Consider the following 19,638-nt stretch of genomic DNA (forward strand, 5'->3'; position numbering starts at 1 on the left):
TGAAACTTTGGATGACCAAGATTGATGTTTCTTCATATTCCCATTTTTGCAGCATCCATATTTTGTTGTTAGTTGAGTTAAGAAAGTTGAAAATGACAGCAGGTAGAGTTACTAGTTTTGTCACAAATATAAATGGGAAGTAATTATAAATATCTGAAAATAAGTTGTCTAATAAAAAATTTATAATTACTGTTATAAGGTAAAAACCTGTCAAGTAACATAGAATTGAGAAAAATAAAGACAGCTGTATGTTTCACAAGTATTTGCAAAACAAACTTGTCTTTGCTTTTGTCAATTCTGTAATTATGGAGTTTCTCCAAACATTAATAGTTTCAGTTCTTAATCATATATTAAGTGATATGTTACTTCTTTACACATGTATACAAAATGTGACTTGTCATAGATTTTGTATTAGCTATGGAAACATTTATTTAGTTATAGGCAGGTTATTAATTAACTATTGTGTTTTCTTTCTTTGAACATAGGGTGTATTCATTCATCTGTAAATCTGTTACTTTTGGTGGTTACTAGGTGTGTATAAATTTGATATATAATGTTTAGTAATTATTTGTATACTCTAGTTCTTATTAACAGATAAATAATTGTTTGAATTTATAATATTTAATATTTGTAATGAAAGACAAGGGTATATATACTTTCACACTAACAACAAACTAATTTGCTATAAAAATTACATCAAGGTGCAGGAACATAAATTTAGCCAAAACCAGTTTATCAAATGTAAAGTGTGTAAGACAGAAAACATGTGAGCAGTGATACATCTGAATTTCAGTTTGTATTGAACAAACAACTGTGGGTAGTTTGCTACAAGACTGTTACAAGTATATATTTGGTGCATTAACATGTCTTAAGAAGCTCTGTTATGTTTTAAATAAAAATATAATTTCTAAGTTCTTGTTAGCTTACTGCCTTAAGGAAGTTTAACTGTTTTATTATAATTGCACAAAGTTGTTTTTTTTAGTAAAGGTTTCAGTTTTGTCATAAGCATTTGATAGCATGACAAGTGGTGAATATCAGTACGTAGATATAATATACTTTAAACTTGATGTTATTTCTTGAAACTTTGTAATAGAAAAAAAATAGTTGAAAAATCATTTGTTTTTCTTTAATTCATTCATAAAATCTAAATGGAAAATTGAAAAATGTGGCCATAAGAAAGAAAGAAACATATCAGGAATTTAAAATTTACTGAAAATACTATATCTTTCTTTTCTCAAAATTAAGTTTTGTCAACTCTTAGTTTAGTTCAGCAACACTTTCACAATTAGCTTTTTTCTCTGTTCAGAAGTCTGAAACAATATATGATACTAGGATGTATTTTATTAGAATAAGATATTTATGTTTGTTTATATACTAAGAAATAAAATTTTGATCACTTAAAATATTATTAGAAATAAAAATGAATCATGAAGCGAGGTGCTTAAGTTTAACTCTTTCAACCTGGCTATTCTTTACTATGGATGATGGAGAGTTTGTTATACCAGTTACTATGGCATGAAAACTTAGCCAATAATCTATATCTTAATAGTATGTAAGTTTTAAGTTCTAATTCTGTAAGGAAATATGTTTTGAAATATCCTGAATTCCCCTAGTGTTACACAGTAACATATTTTCTCTTTTTATGTAAAAGTCTATGGTTGGTCGTGGCTTAGTGGTTTGTGTAACACCAGTTAATGGCAGTTACGAAACAATGTTTCTCCAGACTTTGGGAACATAGTTGCACTCTAAGAATCATGGTCTCTACTTGGTCTTATATCAATAGACCATTAGTAGATACTGTGTATTAGCTGTCTTCTGTCATGTAAAAGTTAGGGACAGATAGTTTAGATAACCTCTGTTTAGCTTTCAAAAATATATAAATTAAAAATAAAATGAATAAGCAATGTCTATTAAAACCCTTTTTACAACTTTTAGTTAAAAGGTAGGAAACCAGTTGAGTCTTAATAAAAGTTATGTTTTCAGATTTTTAAAAAAAATGTCACCATTCTAGCTACTTGAGTTTTTAAGAGATCATAGTCATTAATAAATGTATATGTATGTATCTTGTTGTACATAGTTAATTCTCTTGACTCAGTTGCAGTATTCATGCTGACATGTAGTTTACAGATTTAATACCATTCTTATCATGTTGGCCAGTTGTTAATGAATTCACTAGTTACATCCTGTTATCACAAAATCTGCTCCATACCTTTGCTTTGTAGGTTTATTACAAGAGTATCAGTTGAAAAGAATAACCTGAAACTTTGCTGTTGACCAGCTGCTTTCCTCTTTATCTGTCAGTTTCAAAATTAGGGACATATATATTTGCTGTGCTTGAAAATGTTTAAGACTGGAACAACAATTTTTAATCTCCTCATCAAGACTTGAATTCTAAGTTTGATCTCAGTTTTTTGCAAATGTTAAATGCTTTTTCTGACTTTTGTCCTATAGGTAATATAGTTTAATTTTTTTTGTTGGAACAAATGTTAAACAGCTTTTATTAAATTCAGGTACTCCAATTTATAAATTGTACTCCTTTCCAGGCCAATTCAATTGAACAAAATTAAAATAAGGTAGCTGCTGTAGGATTTTAAAAATCATACCCTTAACTGTATGTAAGAAAAATTAATTGTTAGTTTTTACATACAAATGTTATCAGTGTTTGTTATTATTACCTGTTGTAACGTTTGTTATCAGTCACCTGTTGTAACATTTGTTATCAGTCACCTGTTGTAACGTTTGTTATTAGTCACCTGTTGTAACGTTTGTTATTAGTCACCTGTTGTAACGTTTATTATTAGTTACCTGTTGTAACCACCTGTTGTAACGTTTGTTATTCAGTTGTACCTGTTGTAACCTGTTTGTTATTAGTCACCTGTTGTAACATTTGTTATTAGTCACCTGTTGTAACATTTGTTATTAGTCACCTGTTGTAACATTTGTTATTAGTCACCTGTTGTAACATTTGTTATTAGTCACCTGTTGTAACATTTGTTATTAGTCACCTGTTGTAACATTTGTTATCAGTCACCTGTTGTAACATTTGTTATTAGTCACCTGTTGTAACATTTGTTATTAGTCACCTGTTGTAACATTTGTTATTAGTCACCTGTTGTAACGTTTATTATTAGTCACCTGTTGTAACATTTGTTATTAGTCACCTGTTGTAACATTTGTTATTAGTCACCTGTTGTAACATTTATTATTAGTTACCTGCTGTAACTAGATAATTTTAAAAATAATTATTATGTTGTGTAAATACTATTTATGTATTAATAATATTGAATAATTTTATAGTTGTTTCTGTTACAACTATCAGACAAAAGAGCTTACCACAAGTTTTGGAGAATCACTCATCTTCTGTGTAAAGACAATGTGATATTAACTACAATATTAATGATATTTGTGGTTAATTGTTTTCTGGGAAGGTTGTAGGCTCACAAGTAATATGATGGATAAATAGTTTAGAAAAATGTATTAAAAGGGTACATGTGGTTCATGGACACTTAGTAATTAGAGGATTAAAAATTATCATTTTTCTTAAATTATCCTTTCATTTATTTCACCTCATGGATAGGCCATTTGGCATAGTTTGTATTAAGATATGACAAACAGTGCAACAATATGATAATTTTGAGCTTTCTTAATATATCTTCACAATGCCTGGCAAAATTTTGTTAAAGATTACAAATAATTTGCAAACCGAAAATAATATTATTTTAATTAAAGGTTCTTTATTTTTGTATTCTAGTTATTTGCACTCAGATTTTGAATATTTTGAGTGTTATCATCAACATATTGTGCAATGAAATATTTAAAATTAAAAGTAGAAAAATATACATACATTTTAACTTTTCATCAAAGGATGTTATATTCTTAATAGTAAGTTTTACTTTGTCACAAAATTTAATATTTTGATGTTTTAGAATCCAAAGAAATTTATTTCTCTTTCCTTCCAGTGTCTCCTAAGTAGCTTGAACAAAGACTGTGTAAACAGAACAATTAATCTAGCTTCTCTCTGTGTACTTGCTATATCTAACTCACAGCTAGAAAATCTAACAGTTAAAACTTTGTGAAATTGTTCATCAAACTGAATTTTAAGATTTCTCCTTTAAGGTTTGTTTTTAAATAAAGAAATTAAAACATAGATAATATAAAACTTTGGACTAGAATGTAAACTGTGATACTAACTTCATTGATAATAAGATTGCTTTATTAATTTTGGAATGTTAGAACATAAATTTTATGATGTGCACAGTATAAGGGTGCCTGTAATTATAAGGTTAATGTGTTTTAATATATTTATATTTAAGTTACACAAATTTCTGTAAAACTTTATGCTTATGTTATGTAACAAAGAGAGGTTTGTGTTGGAGGCAGAAGATGTGATTTCTCATGACAGGTTAAGTCAGCTAAGTTTTAATATGCAGACACTAGTCTTTGTTAAGATAACATTAAATTTGTCAATAAAACCCTTAAAATGTTCAAAAACATATGCGGTGTGTACCACGTTTCACATTTACAATTCTATCAGCTTATGTTTTCATATGTGGTATAATTTGCTTTTAGGGGTGGGTGTATATATGCATAAATTTACACACACTACTATTTATATTTATAAGCAACACATTATTTTTAAGTGCATTATAAGTGTAAATGTGTGAATTCCTTTGTTATAAATATCTATTTGGATCTATGAATTTAATTTTGAATAAAAGTCACACCAGCCAACTTGTTTTTATTTTCACTTTCTAAAGTCTAAAAGGTTTTGGTGTACTTATTACTAACTGCTTGGACATTCTGAGTTTAAATTTCCTCTCAAGTGATTCAACAACACATTTGGAAAAGGGAAAACAAATATTGAAAGCTTTTTTCATGTATACTTTTGTCACCCTATGATCTGTTGAAGACTGCACTTGTTTTAATAAGTTCTAAATTGTTCAAGCATTTTTGTAGGTTTGTTCACTCGTAGTTTTGTCAATGAATGCTTATTCTCAGTTTCTTGTAAGTACAAGATGAGTGAACTTTAAAGATAGTAGAAATTATTTTCCTAATTCAGTCACAAATTTGTTTACTGTCTGTGAAGTATACATATTTCATTACATTATTTACATTGAAGCACCATTCCTGTGTACTGGATAAAAGGGACAGTATATAAAAAACACACACACATTTATACAATAAAATATTGTTAAGTTCTGTTGAGAAGTCCTCACTAGTGTGTAATAAGATACTCATTATATGATTAAAAACTTTATTTTTAATTACAGACATATCAGTTATACTTTGTAGTTATTGTTTAGTATACATTATAATTTCAAGTTTAACATCTCTCCTTTGTATTATGTTGTACTAATGATTTAAAGCTGGAGACAGTCTACATGTTACCTACAAATACATGAATGAACACATGGAATTTAACTAGGAGTAGATATCACTTAAATAATCTAGCTGAGTCCTTGTATCCAGTTATACAATGAGAATAACAACTACCCCATATTTCTTGAAAAGTTTAAATAAAAATTCTCAACTCCAGATTATGGAGCTTTTATTAAAGAAAGCCTCTAATAACATCAACCCCTTCATATTTAACCATTAACAGTTTCTTGTTGTTTTTATTTGGTTGCTATTATTATTTTAAAAGATGCAATATTTGTACTTATCTTTGATCCTTTCTTTATAATATCTTCTCTTGAAAATATTGAATCTGTGTATGTATTATGTTTATTGTACCTATCATTATATTGTTACACTTAATAATGTTTATTTTTAAGTTAATCAGAATATTGTGATCCAACTGTTTCAGGTTTTAATGTTGGTGTTGGAGTTTTAAGGCAATACTGTAATGAAAGATGTATTTTGATATTACTGTGTTTTTAATATTTATTATAAAATTTTATTTCTGCTTGTTGAATCAGATGCAAAAACTTGATTTGTTTTGAAGCTGTTGACTAAATGTCCAGTATATCTTTGTTTTTTATAGAAACTAGAACATAAACTATTGATATATATATCTTTATGACTCATAACACACATTTGTCATGTATTGCAAAACTTATTACATTGTTGATGTACCCATGAAATAAAATATCTCTAATATTAAAATTAATCTTTTATATTAGGTGTCTAACTCTCAGAGCTTATGGGAAACTATCATGTTGGAGAAAAACAATGTTGTTTGCTGTAGAACTGCTTGTAAGTGTATCCTTTCAATATTAATTATATTAAAATTTTCCTAATGCTCAAAACTCCTTATGAACAACCACATTTAGGTTAACACATGTATCTAGTATTTTTACCTAAATATAATTTATATGTAAATTTGTATGCTCATTTAATAGGACCAATGCATTCCCAAGTGAGAACACAAGTTAAAATAGTTACTAAATTTGCTTTGAGCACAACATGACAGTTACTGAGAGAATACTTGCTATCATACACAAAACTGCTATTTCGCTCACATTTCAGTCTATCAGATTTACATGCCACTAGCCTTGTGCTAAATCCTATCTAAAGTTGTGTGTTTAATGTGGACCATGAAGGTGCATGATGACATCATGAAACAATAGTTCTCCAACAAAAGGAGGGCAACACAACATACACGTGCAGTAAATTCCCCTATATGCTTGCACTCGTGATAACTTCATTCATTTCCTCAGCAGACCTGTTAAAACTTTTTTGAGTTGAATTGGATGAGATATTTATTTCTTTATGAAACATTTATTCGCTTTTTTTTGGTTGTTGTTGTTGTTACAAAAGCTTTAATTTTTCTCCTGAATTTTCAAGGAATAATTACTTCAAATATGTCTTGTATGGGCGATGTGTTATGCACACAAGTTTTATTTATACTTTGTTTATTATGGAATAGGTTACTACCATTGTACAGCATTTTGTGGGGAAGCTTGTTTATTGTGGAGGAGGTTGCTACCATTGTACAGCATTTTGTGGAATCCATCATGCATCATATTGCTTTCATTCTCTTCAACCTGTGTGTTGTGATCATCATGTTCTTTGCTCAATTATTATAATCCTTGTGATTATTTAATGCTTTCTACCTCACCTGACAGTAGGGTTCATGCTGGTATGGGTTGAGAAAATTCTATGTAGAGGAGCGAACAACATAGAGTTTTCTCAACCCATACCAGCCATTTTTACATATATATTGTACCCTACTTACTTAGTTCTACTGTTGAGACCTGTTTGGTCAGGATACACTCCTTACCATTGCATGACTACCTACTTCTTATCCTTTTTTTGACCTGATGTCTTTAGTGGTGTTCTTAATTCTCTGGAGTCCATGGGCCAAAGCAGCTTGGCATCAGCCTTAGTTACTTTCTCTGATTTCTTATCTTTCACAGCCTTGCTGTTCCTTGACAGGCTCAGTCTATTCTAATGTATTTGTTTCACCTCTAAAACTTTCCCCTTCTTCCTGTCCTCCCACTACTCAGTGTCAGCTTTGTTGCATTTCTTGTCAGCAACTATCCTGTTTGGTCATGCCCAATAGACACACATCTGTTTGTCACTCTTCTGCACTTACATGTTAATTCTACAAGTTCTCATCCACCTTCTTTCTTTCCACTTCATTTTTTCTCTTCTCATTTTATTTTCTACTCCTTCAGACCCACAATCTATCTTTATTTTCAAGGATGTGATAAAAGATCTTGTGGCCAAAGATACTGTCAAGGAAGTATAAAACTTTTTTTGGGTTTTACTTTTGTCTCTTTGTGCTCCTTAAGAAGACCATGGGCTGGTGTCCAGTAACACCTATTGTCCTTCAACTGATCTTTGGCTGTTCCATAATTTTAGATAGAAGATTTCTTTTCTCTCCATTGGCCATTTTCACCTGAACTGTGAATGACCACATCCTGATTGCTCCATCCTCTAGACATTTGATACAGTTTGTTCATCACAATTGTGTTTTTCAATTTTATGCTCTTCCCTTCAGCACAATTCTTGCTCCTCATATGTTAAATTGAATGAGGAAGACCCTCACATGCAACCTTTACAGCATGGAACTGAGATTCCATTTCTACATTGAAGAGTAGCTCCTCTTAATCCATTTCCAGCTGGGGTAACACAGTGAAAAGATCTGTATTCAACCTTCACCTATCACATAAAGAATATACACTAAAATACTTCATTTTAGTTTTCTACCTCAACTTTTGTTATTAACAACACCAGTATCACATACCATATTCTACAAAAATAGAAAGCCTAACCACAATGTTTTGCATAGAATATTCTTAGCCAACTACAACTTTGATCTCCAGTATTATGAGCTATTAGGGATTATTACCATTACTACTGAAGAGAGTATGATTGCTTGCATTTTTATAGGTGTTGCACTTTAAATTTATTACATAACAACCAACTACAGTGCAGTTCATTTTCATATAATTATTTCCAAAACTTTAGACTGTAAAAATATTATCATTACCACCAAACAAAGGTAAAGAAAGATCACTGTTTGTATTCTGAAGACTCACATAAAGACTAGCTAATTTTTAGCTTGCTATTAAAATTACAGCAATTGCACTCCACAATTTGCAAGCAAAGGAGAAAAGGCTAAGCTCGGCTGAGATGGTAGTTGAAGAAGACACCAAGGTATTCTAAATAGTAGCCTCCTGTAAATGAAGAAAGGTGTCTTATGTGTGATAGAGAATAGCATATTGCTGTATTCCATTAGGATCTCACTTGTGTGTGATAGAGAATAGCATATTGCTGTATTCCATTATGATCTCACTTGTGTGTGATGGAGAATAGCATATTGCTGTATTCCATTAGGATCTCACTTGTGTGTGATAGAGAATAGTATATTGCTGTATTCCATTAGGATCTCACTTGTGTGTGATAGAGAATAGCATATTGCTGTATTCCATTAGGATCTCACTTGTGTGTGATAGAGAATAGCATATTGCTGTATTCCATTAGGATCTCACTTGTGTGTGATAGAGAATAGCATATTGCTGTATTCCATTAGCATATTGCTGTATTCCATTAGGATCTCACTTGTGTGTGATAGAGAATAGCATATTGCTGTATTCCATTAGGATCTCACTTGTGTGATGAGAATAGCATATTGCTGTATTCCATTAGGATCTCACTTGTGTGTGATAGAGAATAGCATATTGCTGTATTCCATTAGGATCTCACTTGTGTGTGATAGAGAATAGCATATTGCTGTATTCCATTAGGATCTCACTTGTGTGTGATAGAGAATAGCATATTGCTGTATTCCATTAGGATCTCACTTGTGTGTGATAGAGAATAGCATATTGCTGTATTCCATTAGGATCTCACTTGTGTGTGATAGAGAATAGATATTGCTGTATTCCATTAGCTCACTATTGCTATTGCTGTATTCCATTAGGATCTCACTTGTGTGTGATAGAGAATAGCATATTGCTGTATTCCATTAGGATCTCACCATTGTGTGTGATAGAGAATAGCATATTGATTCCATTAGATAGAGAATAGCATATTGCTGTATTCCATTAGGATCTCACTTGTGTGTGACAGAGAATAGCATATTGCTGTATTCCATTAGGATCTCACTTGTGTGTGATAGAGAATAGCAGCATATTGATTCCATTAGGATCTCACTTGTGTGTGATAGAGAATAGCATATTGCTGTATTCCATTAGGATCTCACTGTGATAGAGAATAGCATATTGCTGTAATTAGGATCTCACTTGCATTCCATTGCTCACTTGTGTGTGATTCATAGAGAATAGCATATTGCTGTATTCCATTAGGATCTCACTCACTGTGTGTGACAGCTGTGATTAGAGATTCCATTAGATCTGTATTCCATTAGGATCTCACTTGTGTGTGTGATAGAGAATAGCATATTGCTGTATTCCATTAGAGATCTCACCATTAGGATCTCACTTGTGTGTGATAGAGAATAGCATATTGCTGTATTCCATTAGGATCTCACAATTGATCTTAGGATCTCACTTGTGTGTGATAGAGAATAGCATATTACTGTATTCCATTAGGATCTCACTTGTGTGTGATAGAGAATAGCATATTGCTGTATTACATTAGGATCTCACGACCCACGTTCTTCAAACAGATTTATCACTGCTGAGAATATGAAAGGGAAATACAAACTTCTCTCTTCATTTTGACTTGTTTGAAAATATATACTGGAAATAAGAACTTCGATAAATGTCTTGGCGTACCAAAAATGATATACCAAATATTGTACTGGGGATTAAAGATGTAAGTCTCAAACTGAGGGTTCACCTTGAAGATTTACAAAAACAACGTACTCAAAAACTGTTTACAGCAATGGACACTGTGACTATAATTAAACCCAGCAGTTACATTACGAGTGATACAAACAGTTTCAGAAACTCAAACGAAAGCATTATTTACAAAAGTGCTAACGTTACATAAAAGTTCAGTGACAACGCTGTCTTAATAAAATAAGAAAGCTGGTTGTATTTTACTTTTGTAACATCATTGTCTCAATAAAATATGGAAGCTGCTTGTATTATTGTTTAGTAACATCGTTGTCTCAATAAAGTATGGAAGCTGCTTGTATTATAGTTTAGTAACATCGTTGTCTAAATAAAATACTAAAGTTGGTTGTATTATAGTTTAGTAACATCGTTGTCTAAATAAAATTCTAAAGTTGGTTGTATTATAGTTTAGTAACATCGTTGTCTCAATAAAATATGGAAGCTGCTTGTATTATAGTTTAGTAACATCGTTGTCTAAATAAAATACTAAAGTTGGTTGTATTATAGTTTAGTAACATCGTTGTCTAAATAAAATACTACAGTTGGTTGTATTATAGTTTAGTAACATCGTTGTCTAAATAAAATATGAAAGCTCGTTGTATTATAGTTTAGTAACATCGTTGTCTGAATAAAATACTACAGTTGGTTGTATTATAGTTTAGTAACATCGTTGTCTAAATAAAATACTACAGTTGGTTGTATTATAGTTTAGTAACATCGTTGTCTAAATAAAATATGAAAGCTGGTTGTATTATAGTTTAGTAACATCGTTGTCTAAATAAAATACTAAAGTTGGTTGTATTATAGTTTAGTAACATCGTTGTCTAAATAAAATACTAAAGTTGGTTGTATTATAGTTTAGTAACATCGTTGTCTAAATAAAATACTACAGTTGGTTGTATTATAGTTTAGTAACATCATTGTCTGGATAAAATACTACAGTTGGTTGTATTATAGTTTAGTAACATCGTTGTCTAAATAAAATATGAAAGCTGGTTGTATTATAGTTTAGTAACATCGTTGTCTAAATAAAATACTAAAGTTGGTTGTATTATAGTTTAGTAACATCGTTGTCTGAATAAAATACTACAGTTGGTTGTATTATAGTTTAGTAACATCGTTGTCTAAATAAAATACTAAAGTTGGTTGTATTTTACTTTTGTAACATCCTTGTCTAAATAAAATATGAAAGCTGCTTGTATTATAGTTTAGTAACATCGTTGTCTAAATAAAATACTAAAGTTGGTTGTATTATAGTTTAGTAACATCGTTGTCTAAATAAAATACTACAGTTGGTTGTATTATAGTTTAGTAACATCATTGTCTGAATAAAATACTACAGTTGGTTGTATTATAGTTTAGTAACATCGTTGTCTAAATAAAATACTAAAGTTGGTTGTATTATAGTTTAGTAACATCGTTGTCTAAATAAAATATGAAAGCTGGTTGTATTATAGTTTAGTAACATCGTTGTCTAAATAAAATACTAAAGTTGGTTGTATTATAGTTTAGTAACATCGTTGTCTAAATAAAATACTAAAGTTGGTTGTATTATAGTTTAGTAACATCGTTGTCTGAATAAAATACTACAGTTGGTTGTATTATAGTTTAGTAACATCGTTGTCTAAATAAAATACTAAAGTTGGTTGTATTTTACTTTTGTAACATCCTTGTCTAAATAAAATACTAAAGTTGGTTGTATTATAGTTTAGTAACATCGTTGTCTTAATAAAATACCACAGTTGATTGCATTATAGTTTAGTAACATCGTTGTGGTGTTGACTTTATTAAATGTTTGTGTGTGTTTTCTTATAGCAAAGCCTCATCGGGCTATCTGCTGAGCCCACCGAGGGAAATCAAACCCTGATTTTAGCGTTGTAAATCCATAGACATACCGCTGTACTAGCGGGTGATATTAATTACTTGAGTAATCCTGGATGTTGAACCTTAACTTGGGACACAGTGATGGTATGTAAAATCCGTATATATTTTAACACTACACGTAGAAAGCACTGGTCAGAGATACGGAACTACATCCATGGGTAACCCTTTATGAGATTAGCATGTTCGATTTACAAAAGACTAATTACTGCCACTAGAGAAGGATTACACGAAGAAAATTAACTTGAGAAAAGTTACTTCAATGTCTTTGATTTACGATGTATACTGAATGATCAACAGTTGTATAATTTAAAGTTATACAAACAAATGATACCAAATATCTATAAACCTGGTATCTATAAACCTGGTAATGGGAGAGTTGGTTATCTATAAACCTGGTAATGGGAGAGTTGGTTATCTATAAACCTGGTAATGGGAGAGTTGGTTATCTATAAACCTGGTAATTGAAGAGTTGGTTATCTATAAACCTGGTTATGGGAGAGTTGGTTATCTATAAACCTGGTAATGGGAGAGTTGGTTATCTATAAACCTGGTAATGGGAGAGTTGGTTATCTATAAACCTGGTAATGGGAGAGTTGGTTATCTATAAACCTGGTAATGGGAGAGTTGGTTATCTATAAACCTGGTAATGGAAGAGTTGGTTATCTATAAACCTGGTAATGGAGAGTTGGTTATCTATAAACCTGGTAATGGGAATAAACCTGGTAATGGAGAGAGTTGGTTATCTATAAACCTGGTAATGGGAGAGTTGGTTATCTATAAACCTGGTAATGGGAGAGTTGGTTATCTATAAACCTGGTAATGGGAGAGTTGGTTATCTATAAACCTGGTAATGGGAGAGTTGGTTATCTATAAACCTGGTAATGGGAGAGTTGTTGGTTATCTATAAACCTGGTTATCTATAAACCTGGTAATGTTGTTGGTTATCTATAAACCTGGTAATGGGAGAGTTGGTTATCTATAAACCTGGTAATGGGAGAGTTGGTTATCTATAAACCTGGTAATGGGAGAGTTGGTTATCTATAAACCTGGTAATGGGAGAGTTGGTTATCTATAAACCTGGTAATGGGAGAGTTGGTTATCTATAAACCTGGTAATGGGAGAGTTGGTTATCTATAAACCTGGTAATTGGAGAGTTGGTTATCTATAAACCTGGTAATGGGAGAGTTGGTTATCTATAAACCTGGTAATTGGAGAGTTGGTTATCTATAAACCTGGTAATGGAGAGTTGGTTATCTATAAACCTGGTAATGGGAGAGTTGGTTATCTATAAACCTGGTAATGGGAGAGTTGGTTATCTATAAACCTGGTAATGGGAGAGTTGGTTATCTATAAACCTGGTAATGGGAGAGTTGGTTATCTATAAACCTGGTAATGGGAGAGTTGGTTATCTATAAACCTGGTAATGGGAGAGTTGGTTATCTATAAACCTGGTAATTGGTTAAGAGTTGGTTATCTATAAACCTGGTAATGGGAGAGTTGGTTATCTATAAACCTGGTAATGGGAGAGTTGGTTATCTATAAACCTGGTAATGGGAGAGTTGGTTATCTATAAACCTGGTAATGGGAGAGTTGGTTATCTATAAACCTGGTAATGGGAGAGTTGGTTATCTATAAACCTGGTAATGGGAGAGTTGGTTATCTATAAACCTGGTAATGGGAGAGTTGGTTATCTATAAACCTGGTAATGGGAGAGTTGGTTATCTATAAACCTGGTAATGGGAGAGTTGGTTATCTATAAACCTGGTAATGGGAGAGTTGGTTATCTATAAACCTGGTAATGGGAAGAGTTGGTTATCTATAAACCTGGTAATGGAAGAGTTGGTTATCTATAAACCTGGTAATGGAAGAGTTGGTTATCTATAAACCTGGTAATGGGAGAGTTGGTTATCTATAAACCTGGTAATGGGAGAGTTGGTTATCTATAAACCTGGTAATGGGAGAGTTGGTTATCTATAAACCTGGTAATGGGAGAGTTGGTTATCTATAAACCTGGTAATGGGAGAGTTGGTTATCTATAAACCTGGTAATGGGAGAGTTGGTTATCTATAAACCTGGTAATGGGAGAGTTGGTTATCTATAAACCTGGTAATGGGTTATCTATAAACCTGGTAATGGGAGAGTTGGTTATCTATAAACCTGGTAATGGGAGAGTTGGTTATCTATAAACCTGGTAATGGGAAGAGTTGGTTATCTATAAACCTGGTAATGGGAGAGTTGGTTATCTATAAACCTGGTAATGGGAGAGTTGGTTATCTATAAACCTGGTAATGGGAGAGTTGGTTATCTATAAACCTGGTAATGGGAGAGTTGGTTATCTATAAACCTGGTAATGGGAGAGTTGGTTATCTATAAACCTGGTAATGGGAGAGTTGGTTATCTATAAACCTGGTAATGAGAGAGAGTTGGTTATCTATAAACCTGGTAATAATGGTTATCTATAAACCTGGTAATGGAGAGTTGGTTATCTATAAACCTGGTAATGGGAGAGTTGGTTATCTATAAACCTGGTAATGGGAGAGTTGGTTATCTATAAACCTGGTAATGGGAGAGTTGGTTATCTATAAACCTGGTAATGGGAGAGTTGGTTATCTATAAACCTGGTAATGGGAGAGTTGGTTATCTATAAACCTGGTAATGGGAGAGTTGGTTATCTATAAACCTGGTAATGGGAGAGTTGGTTATCTATAAACCTGGTAATTGGAAGAGTTGGTTATCTATAAACCTGGTAATGGGAGAGTTGGTTATCTATAAACCTGGTAATGGGAGAGTTGGTTATCTATAAACCTGGTAATGGGAGAGTTGGTTATCTATAAACCTGGTAATGGGAGAGTTGGTTATCTATAAACCTGGTAATGGGAGAGTTGGTTATCTATAAACCTGGTAATGGGAGAGTTGGTTATCTATAAACCTGGTAATGGGAGAGTTGGTTATCTATAAACCTGGTAATGGAAGAGTTGGTTATCTATAAACCTGGTAATTGGAGAGTTGGTTATCTATAAACCTGGTAATGGGAGAGTTGGTTATCTATAAACCTGGTAATGGAGAGTTGGTTATCTATAAACCTGGTAATGGGAGAGTTGGTTATCTATAAACCTGGTAATGGGAGAGTTGGTTATCTATAAACCTGGTAATGGGAGAGTTGGTTATCTATAAACCTGGTAATGGGAGAGTTGGTTATCTATAAACCTGGTAATGGGAGAGTTGGTTATCTATAAACCTGGTAATGGGAGAGTTGGTTATCTATAAACCTGGTAATGGGAAGAGTTGGTTATCTATAAACCTGGTAATGGAAGAGTTGGTTATCTATAAACCTGGTAATGGGAGAGTTGGTTATCTATAAACCTGGAAATGGGAGAGTTGGTTATCTATAAACCTGGTAATGGGAGAGTTGGTTATCTATAAACCTGGTAATGGGAGAGTTGGTTATCTATAAACCTGGTAATGGGAGAGTTGGTTATCTATAAACCTGGTAATGGAAGAGTTGGTTATCTATAAACCTGGTAATGGGAGAGTTGGTTATCTATAAACCTGGTAATGGGAGAGTTGGTTATCTATAAACCTGGTAATTGGAGAGTTGGTTATCTATAAACCTGGTAATTGGAGAGTTGGTTATCTATAAACCTGGTTATGGGAGAGTTGGTTATCTATAAACCTGGTAATGGGAGAGTTGGTTATCTATAAACCTGGTAATGGGAGAGTTGGTTATCTATAAACCTGGTAATGGGAGAGTTGGTTATCTATAAACCTGGTAATGGGAGAGTTGGTTATCTATAAACCTGGTAATGGAGAGTTGGTTATCTATAAACCTGGTAATGTTGGTTATCTATAAACCTGGTAATTGGAGAGTTGGTTATCTATAAACCTGGTAATTGGAGTTGTTGGTTATCTATAAACCTGGTAATGGGAGAGTTGGTTATCTATAAACCTGGTAATGGGAGAGTTGGTTATCTATAAACCTGGTAATGGAGAGTTGGTTATCTATAAACCTGGTAATGGGAGAGTTGGTTATCTATAAACCTGGTAATGGGAGAGTTGGTTATCTATAAACCTGGTAATGGGATCTATCTATAAACCTGGTAATGGGAGAGTTGGTTATCTATAAACCTGGTAATGGGAGAGTTGGTTATCTATAAACCTGGTAATGGGAGAGTTGGTTATCTATAAACCTGGTAATGGGAGAGTTGGTTATCTATAAACCTGGTAATGGGAGAGTTGGTTATCTATAAACCTGGTAATGGGAGAGTTGGTTATCTATAAACCTGGTAATGGGAGAGTTGGTTATCTATAAACCTGGTAATGGGAGAGTTGGTTATCTATAAACCTGGTAATGGGAGAGTTGGTTATCTATAAACCTGGTAATGGGAGAGTTGGTTATCTATAAACCTGGTAATGGAAGAGTTTGGTTATCTATAAACCTGGTAATTGGAGAGAGTTGGTTATCTATAAACCTGGTAATGGAAGAGTTGGTTATCTATAAACCTGGTAATTTTGGGTAATGGAGAGTTGGTTATCTATAAACCTGGTAATGGGAGAGTTGGTTATCTATAAACCTGGTAATGGGAGAGTTGGTTATCTATAAACCTGGTAATGGGAGAGTTGGTTATCTATAAACCTGGTAATGGGAGAGTTGGTTATCTATAAACCTGGTAATGGGAGAGTTGGTTATCTATAAACCTGGTTGGTTATCTATAAACCTGGTAATGGGAGAGTTGGTTATCTATAAACCTGGTAATGGGAGAGTTGGTTATCTATAAACCTGGTAATGGGAGAGTTGGTTATCTATAAACCTGGTAATGGGAGAGTTGGTTATCTATAAACCTGGTAATGGGAGAGTTGGTTATCTATAAACCTGGTAATGTGAGAGTTGGTTATCTATATACCTGGTAATGGAAAAGTTGGTGGTCTATAAACCTGGTTATCGGAGAGTTGGTTGTCATCTATAAACCTGTAAAACAACGTAATAAGCTTGTTTTTATATATGATTTTTGTTCTACGGTACTTTGTTTTTATCTAAACAAATTTGTTTGATGAATGAACAGCAGAAGTTTTACATAAATTGAAAAAGCGAACAGATTTCTTTAAGATCACTGGTAAAATATCAATTAAAGACAATATTAATATAACACCGTTTATGTTTTAGCAGGAATCTAACCAAGGATTTTATCTTTCCAGTTTATATATTTAATACTGGGCCTGGCATGGCCAGGTGGGTTCAGGCATGCGACTCGTAATCTGGGGATCACGGGTTCGAATCCCTGTCACACCCTTTTCAGCCGTGGAGGCTTTATAATGTGACGGTCAATCCCACTATTCGTTGGTAAAAGAGTAGCCTAAGAGTTGGATGTGGGTGGTGATGACTAGCTGCCTGCCCTCTAGTATTACACTGCTAAATTAGTACAGATAGCCCTCGAGTAGTTTTGCTCGAAATTAAAAACAAACAAACAAACAATTTAATACTGACCCCCCCCCTGGAGGGCCTTAATGACTATAGAAATTCTTCACAGTTTATTCTTGTTATAATAAATAATTAACAGTTTGATCTTTTGTCAAATAACTAATTCTATATTGAGGAGTTTTGACCCAAAGCCTAAATTTTCAACTCTTATCAAATATTTTACTAACGAAAAGAAGCAGTAGTTTTTTTAACCTATAAGAATACAAACTGCACTTGAATGAGTTCTCAGGTGAAAAGATAGTTTTGTCATTCACATTACTCGAATATTTAACTTCAAACAAGCAAAAACCATAAGGAATATATAATATTGTAGAGTTCAGTATTGGTCATTATCATTGTTCTGTAACCAGTTAGCACTAATATTTTGTTGTAAGTATGCATACATGTGACTTTAATGTCGAAGCGGTCACTGGAAGATTTGGTTGTAGTAAAATATCAGCCCGAGTTTAGAACAGCTACTACCAAACCCGGACTGTGAATCCAACGATTCACGGTTCGTTACAGTTACCCACCAAAGAGGCTTCCTAATTTCATGCGTCATAGGTGTATTGTGTATGACAGTCAAATCTCACTATTCGATCATCAAATGGTAGCGCAATAGATGGCGTTTAATGTTGTCTAGCCGCTTTCATTCGGGACTATCAGTTAAAAAGTAGGAACGGTATTACATAAATGCCCTAGTGTTGCCTGTGCGAAACTCTGAAACAAAAAATAAACAAAATCATCTGTTATTTTATTAAAACAAATCTTTTGATAATATTTTGTTGAGATGAAACATATTATAAGCTACAAAAATGGTTAAAAGTAGTTCACAGATCTATACAGGTGAATATGTGATCATCTGTGAAACAGGAAGAACCTCATAGAGATGATTTACAGGTGTATTTAAAAGAGCTATGTGAACATGTGTGAAACAGGAAGAACCTGATAGAGATGATTTGCAGGTGTATTTAAAAGAGCTATGTGAACATGTGAGAAACAGGAAGAACCTCATAGAGATGTTTTACAGGTGTATTTAAATGAGGTATATGATCATGTGTGAAACAGAAAGAACCTCATAGAGATGATTTACAGATGTATTTAAAAGAGCTATGTGAACATGTGTGAAACAGGAAGAACCTCATAGAGATGATTTGCAGGTGTATTTAAAAGAGCTATGTGATCATCTGTGAAACAGGAAGAACCTGATAGAGATGATTTGCAGGTGTATTTAAAAGAGCTATGTGAAGATGTGTGAAACAGGAAGAACCTGATAGAGATGATTTGCAGGTGTATTTAAAAGAGCTATGTGAAGATGTGTGAAACAGGAAGAACCTCATAGAGATGATTTACAGGTGTATTTAAAAGAGCTATGTGAACATGTGAGAAACGGGAAGAACCTCACAGAGATGATTCACAGTTGTATTTAAAAGAGCTATGCGAACATGTGTGAAACAGGAAGAACCTCACAGAGATGATCTACAGGTGTATTTAAAAGAGATATGTGATCATCTGTGAAACAGGAAAAACCTAATAGAGATATTTTACTGTTGTATTTAAAAGAGATCTTTGATCATCTGTGAGACAGGAAGAACCTGATAGAGATGATTTACAGGTGTATTTAAAAGAGATATGTAATCATCTGTGAAACAGGAAGAACCTGATAGAGATGATTTACAGGTGTATTTAAAAGAGATATGTGATCATCTGTGAAACAGGAAGAACCTCATAGAGATGATTTACAGTTGTATTTAAAAGAGAAATGTGAACATGTGTGAAACAGGAAGAACCTCATAGAGATGATTTACAGGTGTATTTAAAAGAGCTATGGGAACATGTGTGAAACAGGAAGAACCTTGTAAAGATGATTTACAGGTGTATTTAAAAATTTAAAAGAGATATATGAACATCTGTGAAACAGGAAGAACCTCATAGAGATGATTTACAGGTGTATTTAAACGAGCTCTTTGATCATCTGTGAGACAGGAAGAACCTGATAGAGATGATTTACAGGTTTATTTAAAAGAGATATGTGAAACAGGAAGAACC

General features: G+C 32.8%; 1 long non-coding RNA gene across 1 annotated transcript in view; it reads left to right on the forward strand.

Moving 5' to 3' along the window:
* The first annotated feature begins 492 nt into the window (after positions 1–492).
* Positions 493–19,638, forward strand: part of LOC143242205 (uncharacterized) — a 56,448-nt gene continuing 37,302 nt past the window's right edge. Inside the window, exons 1-2 of the long non-coding RNA XR_013022565.1 lie at positions 493–531; positions 6,123–6,195. This is a non-coding gene — a long non-coding RNA (uncharacterized LOC143242205). The remainder of the gene's footprint in view (positions 532–6,122; positions 6,196–19,638) is intronic.

This window comes from Tachypleus tridentatus, unplaced genomic scaffold, assembly GCF_004210375.1.
Source record: "Tachypleus tridentatus isolate NWPU-2018 unplaced genomic scaffold, ASM421037v1 Hic_cluster_2, whole genome shotgun sequence".
Taxonomy (NCBI): Eukaryota; Metazoa; Arthropoda; class Merostomata; order Xiphosura; family Limulidae; genus Tachypleus; species Tachypleus tridentatus.